A 19509-nucleotide genomic window follows, 5' to 3' on the forward strand; every position below is an offset into this window, starting at 1 on the left:
AAATTTCATTTTACGGTGCAGCGCAGCCCTTTGATTAGATAAAAAACTTCCCTTCACATACCTCATTCTGGCGAAATACAATTTCGTAATTGACGCAAATTGTGAATCTGTACATTTTTTACCTGCCCTCTTCTATTTTGCTTTGTCTCTCTGTTCTTGGCCAAAATAAAATACTTGACTGGCAATTGCCTGCCTTTTCCCCATCCGAGTGAGAAGTCTACAACAATTTATTTACATTCATATCAAAGGCAACTGTCGAAAGCTCTGCGAAGGGCATGAGTAGGGGCACAACTAAATGGCAATGATTTTTAAATAATTTTTACAATATATTATGCAAAATAACATGTGGAATGAAAAGAGTTGACGCACTTCAAGCGTCATTGCGCATGCAGAGTGTGAAACATCTTACGGAATGATATATAGGCCCAGACCTTGGGCAAATGTCGCTGTCTCGGGACTCTGTCAGCTCACAGTTTCCAGCTGGCAACTGCCGACGGCCATATGATGTTTGATTAATTGTTGATTTATCGCAGACAGACAGACAGAGAAAGAGAGAGAGAGATAGAGAGTGTGTGTGTGTGAGAGGAGTGCGACTTAGGCATATCACGTATACGTACTCACATTTATAAATCTAACAAACGGACAGGGCGAAGACGTCGCATATGAATAAGCCGAGCAAACGTGAGCCGTGTCACTGAAACTCGAAAGATTTTGCCAAATGGTGCGAAATTTATTTTCCAGTTGAAAACAAGTGGCGAGGCAACGCCATGTGACAGCAGCAGTTCATTGGCATCTAGCAACAGCTGCTCAAAAGCAAAGCCAAAGAGAGAGACAGAGAGATAGAGAGAAAGAGAGAGAGAGATATATATACAGATAGAGACAGACACTTTCCCTTTGTTATATAAGCGGATGATCTGTGTTTTTCTACCCCCAGGCGCAGCAGCTGCAATGAAGTCATCATAGGAGCTTTGAATTTGTGGCCACAATATTTTCTCTCTGCATATTTATGGGGGCTGGGGCGTCGCTAGTTCGGGACACACCTCTTGAGTAATTATGTGCGCCAATGCTCGGGTTGAAATCATGTTGTGTATTTCCGTAGCAATTTCGAAATTTTAAACTTGTTAACAGCAAATTGAAGTCATTTCCTGCGCGAACAGTAACACCAACACCAGCAACAGCAACAACAACAAGGTCTCTTGGAGCAGGCAATGGCAATATGTTGGACAAACGTTTTACTGTTGCTGTTGCAACGGCACCAAATAAATGAGAAAACCACAAAGTGCAGCAACAAAAAATGGACAAAAAGGCAAAGAGAAAAGCAAACAAAATGCCAAAAAGCTTCAGAAACGGAAATAAATGCAGCCGGCAACAGGCAACTGGCAAAGGTAAAGGTAAAAGCAAAGGCAGAGGCAGCGGCAGAGGCAGAGGCAGAGGCAGAGGAGAGCCAAAAGCTGACACCAAATGCAGAGGCGGACGGCCAAGGCGCAGCCAGGAGCAGCAGGCGGCCACAGGATAACCTGTTGACCACGTGCATACTGCAATTCGAGCAGCACACACACACACACCCACCCACCCACACACACACACACAGCAGACACACAGGGGGGAAGGAGAATAACAAAGTCCAAGTTTTCGGCAAAAGTGCCAAGAAAATTGCATTTTCGTATGCCAAAAGAAAATAAAAATAGGGGGGAAAAGAACCAAGCGACAGGGAAAATAACAAAAACCGAGAAACATGAAAAAGGTAGCAAAAGGCTGCTGAGAAATAAACTGCAGCGTTTTGTGCTCGTCGGGCGCAAGTGAAATGCGCTCGTCGCGTGCTGTGAATGCAATTTTGGAGCAACCGACAACAACAACAACAACAGCAGCAACAGGAACAGGACAGGCAGACACACACACACACACACACACACATGAACGCTTACAATTTCAGTATGAACGCCGTGCTGAGGGTGTAGCTGGGGCGACAAATGCAATCTACAAACAATGAAATGAATTGTCAAGTGCACAAGCATGTCGCTGACGTGCAATTGCAGCAACATGCCGATCCTCGCGCCCCACCGCACCACCGCACCACCGCCCCGCCCTGACCAGCAAGGACAACAACAGGCCTTCATTGGCTGCAATTGCAGCAGCACCCACATGCATTGCCAGCGCCATTTCCATTGCCATCTCTCAGCTCCCAGCTCTCAGCCCTCAGCTCCCAGCTGTGAATGCACACCCAGTGCTTGTTAACGCGCGGCTCAAACTTAAATTTATTTGCCTGCATCTGGCAGCTAGAAATCAGCTAAACAAAATCACGCTAGTGTCGCGAATGCGCCGCAGCAGGCAGATCGCCGAAGCCATCGCAGCTATTAAGAGTGGGAAAACTCTTCTAAATGCTGCCGAGCCAATAAATAAAACCAAAGGGCCTGAAGCTTTAATGACTCTGCAATTTGGCTCAAGCTGCTGTGTTGTTGTTGTTGTTGAATGTCCGCAGTGACCCTGAATTGTCGTCGTCTCGCTCGTTTGGAGTTTTGACTTGATTCTAGATTGATTGAGCTCACTTTAGCGCTTGGCCGGCGCCGACACGCCAAACACTCAAAATGCTGTGGGCTATGATGGAACTGTAGACGAATTGTTGAGCGAAATCTCACGTAAGTTAAATACTCTGAGATGAATAGGATAGATGCTGTAGCATTAGCAATTAGATGGAGAGACTTATATATAGTAGAGGGTTGTTTAAAAAACGTCGATCGTGACGGTTGTCCAATGATGAGCCGTCGAGTGAGTCTCAAGAGAGAAGTGAAGAGACGATGAAAACCCATTCATAGAACGTACTATTGTGATTATTATTATTTTTCATTATTATTACAATTTTTTAAAATTTTGTTATCAATATATAATTAAATATAGTTTATTAAAAGTTTGTATATTTTTTTAAAGATTATTATTATTTATTTTTATTAAATTTCTATTTTATATAATTATTACAGATTTGTCTATTTACTAAAGATAAACTACAATTATTATTATATCTATTTTTTATTTTTTATTATCAATAACATTTTATATATTAAAGATAATATTTATATATTTTTTTTATCATTTTTTTTTTTTTCTATATTTTACTATTTATGTAATTTTTTTCTTTTTATGTAATTTTTTATAGCTTTGCACTCAATATATATATTATGTACAATATATATATTATATTATATTTTTTTATTATTCACTTATATTAATTAAATCCTTAATAATCATATTGAATATAGGCTTTACATATTGCAATCCATCGTCTCCTCGTCTTGGGCTAAGCAACTCAATGACTCAGTCGCACCTTCGCTTTGACTTTTGTAAATGGTTGATTTGAACTTTTGTTTGGCCTTATTTATTCTTTTTATTTTTTATTTATTTATTATTTTCTTTTTTGTTGACTGCCGCAGGTTGCTTGGGTCAACTCGCCTCGCCGTTATCTTGTTGACATGCCGGACGTTGACATATCCATTTTTTACGAGCCTTGTTTTGCTGCCCGTTGGCCAGAAGTTGATTTGGGTGACTTTTTGTGTGTGTGTGTGTATGTGTGTGTGTGAGGAATATAAGATGAATCGGCAGATGTAGGGGGAATGCCAACAATAACAATCAACTCGAAAGTAATTTATTATTTTTATAGCGTGAACTTAGTTCTTGGCAAGCTGTGGCCAGCCAGTCCACACCTTCTTGAATCCGCCTTTTAATTGAATCAATCTGCAATGACGTCATTATCAAATTGCCATGGCAGGCACGGCCACAAGCAGCCAAATGTGTGTGTGAGTATATGTATGTGAGTTAAGTCGACGGCACTCACACGACAATTAACACTTGGCCATTACTTCCATTTGCGGCATGTTAATTTGTTGCCACATCAATTGCTGCTACCAATATGCGAGGCACATATCGAGGCCCACACACTCACACACAGATAGACGTTGTCCTGGACCTGTGCCTGCGCCTGCCTGCGTAACAATCTCACCGACAGCTGACACTGTTGCGGTTTGCAACTACAACTATTACAACAACAGCAACTATAACAACAACAACAACAACAACAGCTACAGCATTAACATCAGCAACAACAACAACAACAACAATAGCTTCAGCAGCAGCAGCATCAGCCTGCTGTCAATTGCCCGACACTCGGCAGCTGGTTTATTTGCCACACACACACACACACACACACACACACACACACACACATGCACACGTGGACAGAGCACGTACATATGTGTGCGTTATGCGTCCCGTTCACCCGCACAGCCACCCAGCCACCCATCCACCCAGCCAGACGGCCAGTCAACCGCCCACTGTTTTAGCCCGGCCAAGTCAGAGTCAGCGCCAGATAGAATCACATGGCCTGCAGCCAGTGGGCGGGTCGCGACCGGGGGCGGGACCGGCAGGCGTCGGCTGAGCAGTTGAACAATAACGCTTGAGTGATTATGCAATTGACAGCTAAATCAATCAATGATGTCAACTACATGCCGACAACGGCCAAACCGAACCAACACACACACACACACACACACACACACACACATACACATGCATGCACACAGACACAGAGCGGCGGGGGCATAGGCAAACATACACAACAAGCACACTCAATGTTTATACCCTGAACCCATTGAAAATGGGAAATCAGGGTATAATGGTTTTGTTAAAATGTATGTAACAGGCAGAAGGAGGCGTGGCAGACCCCACAAAGTATATATATTCTTGATCAGGGCGACGAGCTGAGTCGATTTAGCCCTGTCCGTCTGTCTGTCCGTCCGTCCGTCCGTCCGTCCGTCCGTCCGTCCGTCCGTCCGTCCGTCTGTCCGTATGTTTGAACGCGTCGATTTCAGAAGATACAAGAGCTAGAGACTTCAACTTTTTTTTAAAATGTCCGTATATATCACGCGGATATCGAGTTTATCACTAAAAAACGATAACTCATTTCGATACTTTTTTATCGATAAAAAACCTTATCGAATATCACTTAAATAATTATATCTCCTACATCTTTCAAGCTTGAGTCTCCAAATTTAAAATGTATATTAAGACGCATGTCATACAATTTCGGTTTTTGTTAAAATTTACCCCCCACCCCCAAATCCACCCCCTCACCATAATCTTTGTAAAAGTCGTATATCAAATACTAGAGACTTGTGCTTCGGTATACACATACATTTAAACAATATGAATACGTTCTGAAAGTTTCATTACGATCGTACGTCTAGAAATTAAATTATTCAACAAATAAGTTCTCCTAATATTGCCAACACTGCAGCGCAACCCAAGCGCAATGTGAGTGTGTGTGTGTGTGTATGCGTGTGTTTGTTTGTGTGTGTATGTGTGTGCGTGTGTTTGTTTGTATGCGTGTGTGTGTGCGTGTATTTTAATGGATGCGTGTGTGTGTGCGTGTGTGTTTGCTAATTATTATTGAAATATCAGTTGCTTGCAGGGTTCAGGGGATCTCGTAGTCGAGCAGTCTCGACTAGAGCTTTCTTACTTGTTATTTCTACGTTTTGTATGAGACACAACAACAACAGAAACAACAATAACAACAACAGAACACATTGAATCCCCAATTGGTAGAACGATTGACGTTGTTTTTGACATTTTCAATTTTTTATGGCGAAATTCGAAATTGGTACAAGTTTTTTTTTTCACCATACTTTCCATTTTCCATTGTTGGTAGTTGGGTCAAAAAATAAATTCAGACATTTAGGATTAAACTCTGCGCAGTTTATAAATGATTTCAAATGAAATATAAAGCATTTTCGCCAGCAGCAAAAAGTCAAATCAATTGCTCTTTAATTTAAATAAAATTTAAATGAACCCAACTGAATATCAGAGCTTCACATTCCTTTTTTCTCGGTAGCTGAGCGAAAGGTTCAATCACACTGCGAGCTCAGCGACTAAATAACAAAATTATGACAAATTCTGACAGCAGCCACAAGGCGTACGGAGGGACCCACATACATATTTGTCAATTCTCTTGCGCTGATTGCCGGCAATCGTCAAATTGACAAATAGCCCAAACGCCAACGCACGGAACGCATGGAACGTGCGGCATCCAACAGATTTCGCATTCGCAATTCGTATTGTTTGCCTGAGAGATGATAGATATTTTAGGGTATTTCTTTTTTGTTGCGCCCTCACACTCTTCCTCTCTCTCTCTCTCTCTCTCTCTCTCTCTCTCTCTCACACTGCCTGGCAAGCAAATGACAGAGAGCAGTCCCTCGAGCAGGTCATGTATATTTCATTTATTGATGACGTTTAATATAAGCATATAATGAAGTTGATGTTTTCGCTCACACGACAGACTCGAGATAAACGAGCCTAGGCATGCAAAGCATTCAATTACCTGAAAGCCTAGATGAAAGGTAAGGCAAGGGCAGCATCTCGCCAGCGGTAGTGAGCTGGATGTAGATTAGTGGCCATGGAATATTTACATACGTTGCTGACGCTACTTCCAGTCTGGTATTGCCAAGCAGCTGGCAAGAGAAAAAGTAAATAGCAGATATATATTGGTATGATTTTTCGTATAGTTTTGAAGATATATTTCTATATATGTATATATCTATATATCTTCAAAAAATATATATATAAAGGATGTTCCTGGCGACAAAGTTGATATATTAGAAAAAAATGAAAAAGATATATGAACATTTCCTTCTGGCTTGTGCCAGGATGTGTGAGTAAGAAATAAAGTCAACTTAAAATGTGAAATTATCGCATGTAATTATTATTTATTTCTTTTACTTTACAATCAAATTTAAAATAGGTCATTTATTAATATTTATTATTATATCTTATTATATTAAAACGGTATATACATTAAAATAAATAATTTATATATGTGACGATTAAGTATTATATAGTTTTATATGTTTATATTTTATTTTATTAATTCAATTACTTATATTAATTAAAATAAATAGTTTTAAATTTGTTAAAATTTTTTTTTTCCGAGTAATTATTATATAAATGTATACAATATGAAATTCATTCGCATAAATACAAATAATTAATTCAAATCTTTGTTGGTAGATGTCCGTCTACATTATACATTAATTGTCTGCAATATACAAGATCCATGATAAGAGGGTTTGCACGTAAAAGTTCACATTTTCCCTCTTTTTTCAACTACTCTATCTATCTATCAATCTATCTATCTATCTATCTATCTATCTATCTATCTATTTATCTATCTATAATGCAGCATTTGAATTGCCTTGACGAGTATTTCAAGAGCTTAAATGCTCTTACTCTTACAGATATACTTATGTATGTCTCTTGCCAAGTCGACATAGGTATACTTCGCTTCATACAACACTTACGTATCGATATCATTGCATATACTCTATGTACACATAATATGTACGTATGTATGTGCATGTATGTGTATGTGTATGTGCTTGCATACTTGAGAGTGGATGTTGTGTCTGCTGCTGTAGCATATCATCAATTATTTCAAACGGAAGTTACATTTTTGTATATGTGTTCATGTTGTTTTTGAAAAACAACAGCATCAACATGAGCAGGAGCAGAAGCAGGAGCAGGAGCAGGAGCTGGAGCAAGAGGAGGTAGCATAGCGCAGACTCTTCAGCCGGCTATCGAGACTTGGCTAGAGAGATGTGTGGGAATGTGGGAGGATTGCAACCAGAACGCTGATTGTTTTTGCTTTCATCGTATAATTGATGCTTTTCTGCAGACAGAGATAAGACAACAACAACAGCAACAACAGCAACGGCAGTAAAACAAATTTACTTGGGGCGCGAATATCTAAAATACGTTCAGTACTTAAATAAATAAAAAATCTGAATGGATGAACAGTATGGATGTCACAATAGCAATGCGAGTTCGCTCACATCTCTCTCTCTCTCTCCCTCTCCCCTTCTTTCCCTCTCGCGTATTATGTAAATTATAAGAGATGGAACATCTGTTGAAAATCTTAAATATTTCTACTCTGATATTTGCGTGGGAAGCGCAGTTACTTCAGCCATGTGTGCTGTGCCCGCCGAGCCATCCATCCCTGTTGAATTTGGAATTTGATTTCTCTCAGTTTATTTTGCCCTCCACGCACAGCCCATATCCCTTTTTTTGCAGAGCCGAACGGCAGCTTCAGCCTGTTGGCACTTTCATATATCGTTGTTCAATAAACATTTTTCAATATTTCTAACCTGGCACAAATGGGGAGAGCCGGTGCGGCGGAAGTTGCCATTGCTGTTGCGGGATTAACAGGGCAACACATTGTGTTTCCCATGCATGTGTGTGTGTGTGAGTGTGTTCGTGTGTGCGGCAATAAAGGATGCGTACATGGCATCTGCTGTGCTGTGCGGGTGAAGTCATAGTTGTACTCGCAGCTGAAGCCTTCCCTATGCGCTACAAAATCTGTTGAGTACAAAATACCAAAAATTTCTGACAACGAGCCAGATTGCATGTGTGCTATGCGATTGGAAGCATTACATAAATATTTGGCCAATACAAAACGCTGGCAGCTGGAATGACAGCCGCCCCGCACAGCCCATTCGCTATGTGAAACTCTGCATCTTCTGTTAAGCCAACTGCCAGCAGTCAACTGCCAACTGCCAGCAGGCAACAGGCAACAGGCAACGGTGAACGGTGAGCATACCGTAAATGAATGAAGCTGAAAGCTGCACGCTGAAACGGCTGCCCACTGACACTTGCAGTCGTTCATTAGACAATAAGCCCAGTCGAGCAGCTGTATGGCGATTTTTTGGCCGGATTCGTGCAGATAATCAGCGCCCAACGGTGGACCTGGATGCCATGAGTATATCGCGTCCGGCAGTAAAACAATACGGATAGCTGCAAAAAGAATGCCCCCAAGCTGCTGCAATGCGCAGAGCTTAAGCACGGCGCTGCACCGACTGACCAACAATTCGACAAGCGGCAGCTCTGACTGACAGTCGGACGGACAGTGCGCATCGAATGCAACTCGAGCCCTTCTCAGCAGCTGGATTTCGGCTTTCGCTCCGGCTCCGGCTCTGGCTTCAGCTCAGACCTCGACTACGACGTTGGATCGCCACTCGACGTTGCAAAAGTCATGAGCATAAAATCCAATAGCTTCCGCTAAGCTAGCTTATTCGAGCGTAGCTTGGGCCAATAAAACATTTCTAAGGATTTCGCCAGGATTTCGCAGAGCGCCCTTACGAGCGCCGCGAACCCGCGCGTAAAGCCAACTTGGGGCAGCGTGTGGGGCAGGTTCACAGTTCGCTCCGAGTCCTGCTTCTGCCCCTGCTACTCCTGCTGCTGTCGATGGCAACTGGTGGCTACTGCACTTTTATTTGCCGAGTCCGAGTCCGAGTCCAATCGACATGCGATGGCTGAAGGTTTCAGGCTTGGATTGCTTGCTAGTGCTGTAAATTATTTCCTAATTAGTTGGGTAGTTCATTTAAAGCACGTTCACATGTTGCCCCACCCCGTTGGGGAGGAAGCGAGAATTCGTATCAGGGCTGGCGCATCTGCGGCTCCATTCGATTGCCACAAATTTAAGCATTATTGCCGTGGCACTTGCAGCGACTTGCCCATTTAAAGGACAAAGCCTTATTTTATTGCCATCCTTTGTCCTGGCCGCTGCCTTGCTTATCTCAAGGAAGTTGTGCTCAAAACGCAGAATGGCTACAAACAAAATTCAAAGCCAGTTTGATGCTTATCCTTAATGATGCAGTAAAATGTTTTTTCTTCTTTCGTTTTGCTTCTGCTTTTTCTTCTTCTTCTTTTTTCTTGCCCCTGGCCACAGAGCAGAGGACACAGAGTTTGCAGTTTAAAGAATGGAGCCAATGGCAAAAGTTTTCCACTGCCATTTCACACGACCCGCCCCTCGGTCCACTTCCTCGGACGCTTTGCCCTCGCAGCAATCAAACTTTTGCCAGCTAAATAAATGCCTAAAAAACATTTGTCCCCCCCGCCGCTGCTGCACTTGCCGCCATCCACATTTTTAATTGCAGCCCGCGCTCATCTATCAATAGAACTATAGACGACGACGACGACGATGATATTGCATGCAAATCAAATTACACGCCATATCTGCCGGGCCTCCCATTGTGTGTGTGTGTGTGTGAGGCTTAAAAAAGGATAACGAGCCAAGTTGTTACAAGTTTTTAATAGAGCAAACTATCAAATGGCGACTGAACAACAAAAACGGAACGATGAAGAGGAATAGGTCTTGCGAGGGGGATACCCTGCAATAGAGCTGTTAAATGAAATGAGAACATTTATTTATTTGGAAAGGTTTATATATATTAACTGATCAGTTTGTAGACTGATAAATGGTACAGGATAGAATACGGCCTATATGATGTGAATGAATTTTAGCTTCAATTGTAAGATTTAGTTTTTGTTGATTACTAAGTATCCTTGTATTCATTGCTTGCTTGAGTCTCAATCTTTATATATCTGCATATTTATATTTACTAAAATGCATCAACATGTGGAATCTATCCAGCTAACATCTATTCATTTGCTAACTACTTATTTTATATTATTATCAACTTATTCATCTATCATTTACTACTCGATTTTCGTTTAAATTCCAAATCTCACTCGGATATACAAAAGAATAAGGGCATAAGGACTCCGCTTCGTACGGTCCACAGACAAACTGAAGATGATTATAGTCTCTTTTGATTATAGTCTCTTAAAACGATAATGCCCTGTCCTTCCTTATAACCGGATTCGTCTTTATCTTGACCAAATTCAACCAGAGTATCAGCATCTTCAGTTAAAGCTAACGGACTTCTCCACACTCCGTTGTGACGTGACCCGTTCTCCTGAAACTGTCCGCCGACAAACGCGACGTAGGCGGCATAACAGCCGCATAAACTGCTAAAAAGATGATGAATTTTCCGACTTTATAAACTTGCCAGTCTGCGCCAGCAGCGCAGCTCCCGACTCGTGGCCTGTCTGGGCAGCGCGCTCTGTAAGCTACCGACTTTCTTTGTCGGCTGTCGGCGAGTGGTACACAAACTTTTGAGCAAACTTTACTTCACTATATTCCTCTTGTTCTTCCTCTTCTGATGCGTTTTTTATTTCGGTTTCATCTTGTTTTTTATTTGCAAAGTAGTGTGCAGTTCGTGTACGACAAGTTTAACACCGAAAAGCGAGTGCAACACGGCACGCTTAGTTAGTTATGTAGATGGCCAGGTCGACAACTGCCAGCCAAGCGGAGCAACGTCCATTGACACACTCGCACACGGAGAAAGGGGGAGTGAGAGAGAGAGAGAGAGGTGTACTATGGCATGCGGCAGCTGCGGTCGCTCATCTCTGACATCATTAAGCGCCATTTTGCAGTGGGTCGGCAGGTGAGAGCTGGGCAGGGTGAAGGGGTGGGGCACTGGTGACTACAAGCTGCTCAGATTTGGCCAACAAAGTTGCCAAAGTGTAGTCGAGCAGAAACTGAGTCTCAACTTGAGCTGCTGCGCCCACATAAAGAAACACACAGCGAGTAATTCACTTTTATTATGTATTTCATTTTCTGAGCACCTCTCCCTGTCTCTCTCTCTCTCCCTGTTTCTTTCTCTTTCTGTGTATGTGTTTATTTGTGGGCTGAAATTTTTATGAGCACGCAACTTGCGGCTGGGGCTATTTTCGGGTCCATCTAGGCAGAGATTTGAGCGCAACGGCCATTAAAGTAGCCACAAGAACCGATTCGACCTCGCTCTCCTTCTTTCGCTCGATCCCGGCGCTTGTTTCGCTTTAAAACTAATTAATCTAAATGGATTTTTTGTAGCTGCATTTTGCACTGGCGCTGGCGCTGGCACTGGCACTGGCGCATAAAAACAAACCAACACACACGCACACACATGCGAGAGAGTTTCGATTTGTGTGTGTGTGTGGCGTAAAATAAAAGTCGAGTAAACTGTAAGCGAGGCACTCATTGAAAGCGAAAAACCGAAGCGAACCGCAAGCAATTTGCATGTTTGAAACGCCATGCAACGCCACAGCCTTCTCGGCTAGCCCTGAATCCGTCCACAGCGCCGCCCTCGGTGCCCCGCTGCCACCCCCTGCTTGCTGCCATTGGCCAAAACATGAAAGGGGCCGGTCCACGTGGTATACTCGTATCATGCACAAAATGGGGACAGGACAGCGTTAAAGTAGCCTTATCGCCAACCACACATCGCATCTGCTTCAGCGCGACCACTGCTTCCCCTTCTCCTACTCCTGCTTCTGCTACTGCTACTGCTACTGCTGCTGCTCCCCTCCTGCTGGTACTGCGGCACCAGCTCGGTGCTCGGTGCTCAGTGCTCTGGTCGTTGCTTCAATGTGGACAGTTTGAAGCGCTTTTATTGACGTGTGTCCGGGCGTGGCCAGTGCAAGGCGGCGGCAGCGGAAACTATAGTTGCCACAATGGGGATATAGCTGTTGCGTTATAAATAAAACCCGTTTACCCTTTCCATCTGACGGCCTTCCCACTGGGGTTAAATGTACTCATTTCAATGTATAGCCAGGGGCAGGCAGCATATCATGCAAATATACATACATATATACACATACATATATATATATAAATATAAATTGCTAAAACAAGAAAAATAAACTTTAAAAACATTGACAGCACTCACTCTCTCTCTCTTTCACTCTATCTCTCTGTTTCTCAATTTCTCTGCGATTTCTATAATTCATGCTAAATCAAATGCCTCAGGCAAATCGTAATTTATCAAGCAACTTTTGCATAACACACACATACACACACACTCGCACACATATATAGAGACATTTGTGTCGGCAAAATGGCAGCGGCGCCATTTTAATTTGATTTCCAATTCTTTTGTTTCATTTTTTTTTATTTTTTTTTTTTTTTGTTTTTTGTCAACGTCGGCGTCGTTTTGGCCATGTGTGACAGTTGGTTGACCGGCTTGGGCGATTTTAGCTGATGGCTTTTGCAGAGCGCACACAAACGGACAGTTATAAATTGCAAATATATTGAAAGTTCTCTTAGCCTGAGTGGACACAGAGGCTATATTAGTTTCAGCTAATAAAGTATTCTGCAATAATCATATTTATACTATATACGTGCAAGTGCAAGCAATTCGAAGTGCAGATTACACCCTGATACTCCATAGAGCCAAGGTATATATTATGTGAGCGATAATGAACAGGTCGAGTAAAGAGTTCACTTTTAAATTGTTGAAGCAATTGATTTTTGTAAATGTTCAAAAGGAGGTATGAAAAATACGAATGAAGAAGGCTGGTCAAAGTTGCAAAAATCCAGGAAATGCTGATGGTGATATGATGAGCTGATAGCTGATGCAATCATGGATGACCAGTTCCTAACATATGCGTTGTCAAAGTATCCCATTTCAGCAGTATGTGAGCAAATGCAATTGATATGGCTTAGGAGTCAGCAGCCAGCAATATACAAAATTGAACAAGCATATTAAAGATCAATAATTCTCTTAGTTAATTTATTTTATTTTGTTTGTTTATTTTTTTAGCTTTTTAATATTTAATTTTTTATTATTTAGCTTATTAATTTATTTATTTTTTCTTTATTTAATATTTGTTTATTTATTTATTTTTTTAATTTAATTTTTTTTTATTTTTTTTATATGTATATTTATTTAATTATTTATTTCTTAATTTATTTATTTTTATTTATTTATTTATTTATTTTTTAATTAATTTATTTTTTTTATTTATTTATTTATATATTTATTTTTATTTTTTTTTTTTAAATTTATTAATTAATTATTTTATTTATTTATTTATTTTTTTTATTTATTTCTTTCCTTCTTTATTTATTTCTTTATTTATTTATTTATTTTTATTTTTTTTTTATTTATTTCTTTATTTATTTATGTATTTATTTATTTATTCATATATTAGTTTACTCATTTATTAATTTATTTTTATTTATTGAGTATACAGTTCGTTTTCGTAGAAGAGCGCCTCGTCGATGTAATCTGCATTTTTTAATGCTAATGCAATACTATTTTACAGTAATTCCATTAAATTTAGAAATCCTTCAACCACTTAATCATCTAGTACAGTATTTATATTAAAACAGGCCTTGGATCAATACACACAATTAATTGCAATTAATTCATGCCCAAGGCCCCAGTTAGCTGTGCTTAGTTCCTAACTTACCTTTAATTTTATATTTGATTCAATCTATAACGAAATAAAATAAATGAATTACTATTGATTGTATCAGAGTTTTAGCTGCTGCCGCTGCTACTGCTGCTTTTGTTAATGAGCCAGGCCAACAATTAAAATGACCTTTGCAGTTGCCCGTTTCGCTCCATTACGATTCTACACCGAGTTAACCCTAATAGATGTTTGCACGTGTGTGTATGAGTGTGAATGGTCTGAAACTGTTTGTATTTTCGTTGCTTTTTCGAGGTTTTTGTGGCTTTTTTTGGCACATCGTTTATTATGCCAAGCGAAAAATGCAATATTTTCTCCTGTGCCGCTACGTGGCCGACAAAAATATTTACAATTTGGCTGTGCTCCCTCCCGGCTCCCCACATATCAATCCCTAAAGCCAGCCCACCAACAGCTGCTGCTGTACAAAAAGTAGAAAAAATGAATGAAAACGGAAGCCATAAAAGGAAGCGCCATCGAGGCAGGCCAAGCAGCCACCAGAAGCCGCTGCCGCTGCCGCCGACTGTCGGCGCACTCCATAAAAAGAGGCCACACACCATTCGGCTAAGCTCAAAAGCGGTAACTTCAATCTTTGAATGTTTTATTTACTGCAAAATCGATATGGTTTTTTATAAGCGTGCGAGAGTGTGAGTGCGAGTGTGAGTGTGAGTGTGAGTGGGGGGCTTGGTGGCGCCACCCGGGCTTAACACACAAGTGCCAGGCGTAACGAGTTGCATGCAAATTCGTGACCGATTTTTTTGTCTTCCCATTCTTTTTTTTCTCCTCTTATTCTTCCTCTTCTTTTTCTGCGGCTTTGCCTTTGGCTCTTTGACTTTTTGGTGCTGAAATATCGCCAGCGCCGCGGCTGTGTCTTCGAATCGCGTCTCTGGGCACAAAAGCAGCAGAAGTAAGTCGAGTTGCAACTAGACTTTGAGCTGGGGCAATTGCTGTGTAAGCCGGGAGGCTGGGTGAAATGTCTGTGGCAAATCACACACCACATAATTTGCCGCTGCACTGCGCGCTCCAATTCAAACAGAGAGAGAGGAAGAGCGAGAGAGCGAGAGAGCGAAAGAGAGAGGTGGAGATAGAGATACAGGCAGACAGACGGCTGCTGCTGTGGAATTAGTGAAGCAGCTGCCTCTGCCTTTGCATCCAATACTCCTCTCCTGCTCCTGCTGCTCCAGCTACTGCTGGCTGTGCTGCGTCGCTGGCATCCCCGGCCGCATTACGTATGCATGACGCTGGCGCTTGCCCCAAAACTCCAAGCCGCTGCCGTCCAGCGCGTCGATGGTGTAAATGCTTGAAAGGAATGAAAAACGTGGCAGCATTGCTTAGCTAGAGAGGATATGCTCTCCTCCCTTTCCCATTCCCCCCTCTTTGCTGGCCCTTTTTGGCCAGTTCAATGCTGATTACGATCGCTGCCTTGGCCATTTGTTTGGCCGGTGCGACAGAGCTGGGGCATTTGACTTCTGTTCGTGTCCCACGTTGATAATTCGAAATTTGTATTCCAATCTTCAAATTGTCTCCAAAATGGAATTGATTTTATGCAGATGAGCATGAAATTGTCTCAATGCGAATTTACCATGTTAGTGTAAATAAATGCCGCACTGTCGCCGAACTATACTACGTGACACGCCCCCAATTTCCACGCCCGCCCCATGCAAAGGGCGCCAGGCGCTTCAACTTTGAGTCATGCCGCATCGATTTATGACTTGGAATTAAATTGAAGCGCTGTTAGCTTTTGGCCAGCAAATGAAGTCAATTCGAATAATAGAGCCACTCATAAAATGCTCGGGCAAATCCACTTTAAATACTTGGCTAAGCAAAAACCGAACGCCCAGGCAAACCACCCAAACCGGCCAGCCCACCCAGCCCCGAACCACCGAAACCACTTCAAGCAATGCGCGCGCTTGCATTTCATTTGAATTTACAACTGTATTTAATCTGATCGATGTAACTGCAACCAATCCAACCTCGCCCACATGCCCCCACGCCCACTCACCCGGCTAGCCCATGCCGCCAGGCAAGCCAATAAAATGTTAAAGGCGAACGAGAGAAATGAGATGAGCAAATCGCATAAAAATTCGCTGGAATATTTGGAAAAAAATTCGAAGCAGCGAAAAAATGCTGCCCAGTCAATGGGCCAATATGCAAACATGGCCACAAAAGATATGTATATATATACATACATATTTACATATATTTCAAAAATTTCAAACATCCTGCCAACGACAATAATCGTGATGATGATGATGATGATGATGTTGAATGTGGACGTTGTAGCTCTGGATGCTGATTGCTGAACGCTGATACATTTCTGGGCCAGGCCAATAACAAAATTGGCCAAAGGAAATTTAAGGACAGCCGCAATTCATTGACTCTGTGATGGATTTCAGCTATTCCTCGCCTCGTCTCGCCCCGCCTCGGCTCTCCCCGCCACTCGCTGCTCCAGCGATATTATCGACTCCTATTTGTTTGCACTGCTGAGTAATTTGTGTTTACATGCAGTGGAGCCGGAGCTCACGCTCTGTTGCATAATATCGCACACGAGCTGCAAAACATATAGAAAGTGCCGTTATGTGAGTGCGATGAAGTATCGATAAGGTGCCTTCAAGTGGCCAGGAAATTGCAAATTGCTGGCTGAGTCGACTCGGGCTCGCTGGCCATCGATACGCCTCACATTGATACATCACATTCGAGCCATTCACAATTTGTAATGATAGTTTAGCTTTCTCAAAAATAAACATTGGCTCTGGCGATAAGCGAAGAGTGGAGAGTAGAGTGGCATTCGCTTCGGCAATTTATTGCTTATGCAATCGGGCATTCGTTGCTTGTGTGATATTTTACAGGAAGAGCAGGCCAGGCCATTTCACTTTCGTTGTCCTCTGCCGAACAAATCTCATGCATAAGTTTTCATCTTATTTACTCGGGCCAAACAAACGCCAGCCAGTTCGATGCAGCAGCATCTGCATCTGCATCACGATCTCGAATTTCTCTATAAATCAACTATGCAATTTTAATTCAAACACAAAAGAATTTCCACCGCACATGCCGCACCATAGATAAGCCCACACAGACTCGCTCTCGGAGACTTGGGGGCATTGTTAGCATAAACCAATTGTAAGAGCCAAAATAGCGACAACCTCCCAACTAATGCGCTCAATGCGCCCCAAAGATACACTGAAGAGACTTAGCCTCGGGCCGAGGGCATGAGTAGTTGCCCCCCAGAGAGTGCGGGCCAAAAGCTGCACGAGGCACGGGCCAAAGGCTTGGGACTCTAGCCAAAATATGTAGTATAAATAACCGCATTTGGGTATGTGTATGTGTGTGTGTGCGAAATATTTTGTTTAACGTTTATAGTTTTATCCACTTAAGATACGAAAATATTTTTTGGAAATTTATTTTCGAGCTGCAGCCAGAAACAGAGCCAAAAGCCAAAAGCAGAGCCGAAGCTGAAGCCAAAGCCAAAGCCAAAGTAAAAGCAAACGCAAAACTTTTGCCAATATTTGTAAAAAAGATATTGATTGGCCTGAGCTGCATACACTCCGCTCTCCACACTCACACACACACACAGACATGCAAGAGTCCTGCTTATGCACATAAATTTATCCTTTCAATAAGACATGCCTTGCGTGTGTGTGTGTGTGTGTGTGTTGCCACCCAACATCACTGTTCAATTGTTAGTGCAAACAGAGTGAACGGGTATGCACACGCCCTCGACACGTCGCCCATGGCACCACCTCCCGTCCCGCTCCACTTCACTTGGCTGCTGCATAAGTAAACGTCAGCGGATAAATTGCCACAGTTGTTGCCGCACTCGGAGACGTAGTCAAATTTTTGAGTTGAGTTTTTCGTGCATGATAACAACTATGGCAACAGTTTGAGAGCCATTGAAGCGAAGTGCCAGACCCAGCAGCAGATATCCACATATACGTGCGTACGTATGTTTCATTTACAAATATATATATATATATATATATATATTCATTGCAGCAGCTGACTTCACATTTGGATTTATTTCTTGAGCCATGCCAAAGGTTATGTTTGCTCTATGTTAAATGCTCGAGCATATTATTGCAATACGATACTCCAGCGCGTGCTTATCGCAATTTACACATTTATTTGCCCAACACACATATATACATATTTAAATAAAGCCTTGCTGTTGTTGCTGCCCGAAATGTTCAAACAAAAATGTTAGGAAAATATGAACTGATGCTTATCGATTGTGAAATATGATAAGTTTGTTTGGAGCCTCGGCAAACATGCAATGCATATATATGTATATGTCTGTGTGTGTTTGTCTCACTCTCTGACTATCTCTCTCTCTCTCTCTCTCTCTCTCTCTCTCTGTCTTGCATATATTTAATTTGTTGGCACAATCAAAGCCAGGCAAAAGGGCGGCTGCATTATTTCATTATTTGTGTGCATTGTTGCCGGACTTATGAATGTGTGTGCGTGTGTGTGTGTGTGTCTGACCCTGTGTGTTTGTGTGTGTGTGTATTTTCATATCATGTACACTTGTTTGCGTGTCAGCCAGACCGCAGAGAACGAGATAGAGGTAACCAGACAAGAGCCGACCAAACCAATACCAATACCAAAACCCAAACCCAATCCCGACCAATCCCAAGCCCACGTCCACTCGGCATTCCCTAGCCCAATTTCATGGCCCCGAGCAATTGCAGTCGAATTCCTTTGGTAGCTAATAAATATTAAAGTTTAATTAAATATGCTTTTCCCCCAATATTTATGTGCGTATCGATTACACTGGGCTTGGCTAGCCAGCGCGCGGTCCATTGGCCTGCACCAATGCAATTTCGCTCTTGGTCAGCGCCATAAATTGCAGCCTTGAAGCTTGAAAGCTGAAACTGAAGCTAAAGCCGAGCCAAAGGCCATTAAAATACATTTTTTTTACTCTCTTTAATTTTTTTTTGTTTTTTTTTTTTTTTATGCCGTTTTACATGGGCCGAAGTGTGGGCATGGGCTAAGCTAAAACTCATATTAAAAATTGACTTTTATCGTGATTTACAATCAAGTTGGCCTTTTTTAAATGCCGCGGTCGACATGCGGGTTGTCCGCCCATGCTCTCTCTCTCTCTCTCTCACTCTCTCTCTCTCACTCTCGCTCTCTTTCTCTGGCCTTTCTTCACTCGATGTTTGCTCGTGTTAGTGTTGCGGTCGAGCCAAGTATTACATGCCCAAACACACACACACACACACACACAGATACTTATATACATGTATATATACCACACACTCATCAGTGGGTAGCGCAAAATATTTCTTCGTGGCTTAAGCGAGACGGGCAGACATATTTAAAGCCCTGCTGCTGCTCTCCAGTGAGCCCAACATCCGACACGTGGTCTAACACTTTCTGTGGCATTTTGCAGCTGAAATCCTTTTA

At 42.1% G+C, this 19509-nt stretch overlaps 1 protein-coding gene across 1 annotated transcript in view; it reads left to right on the forward strand.

The window, feature by feature from the left end:
• LOC108660342 (cytotoxic granule associated RNA binding protein TIA1) overlaps positions 1–19509 on the forward strand; it is a 99939-nt gene that overhangs the window by 67440 nt on the left and 12990 nt on the right. The window lies entirely within an intron of this gene.

This window comes from Drosophila navojoa, chromosome 2, assembly GCF_054131105.1.
Source record: "Drosophila navojoa isolate 15081-1374.11 chromosome 2, UAZ_NAV_1.0, whole genome shotgun sequence".
NCBI lineage: Eukaryota > Metazoa > Arthropoda > Insecta > Diptera > Drosophilidae > Drosophila > Drosophila navojoa.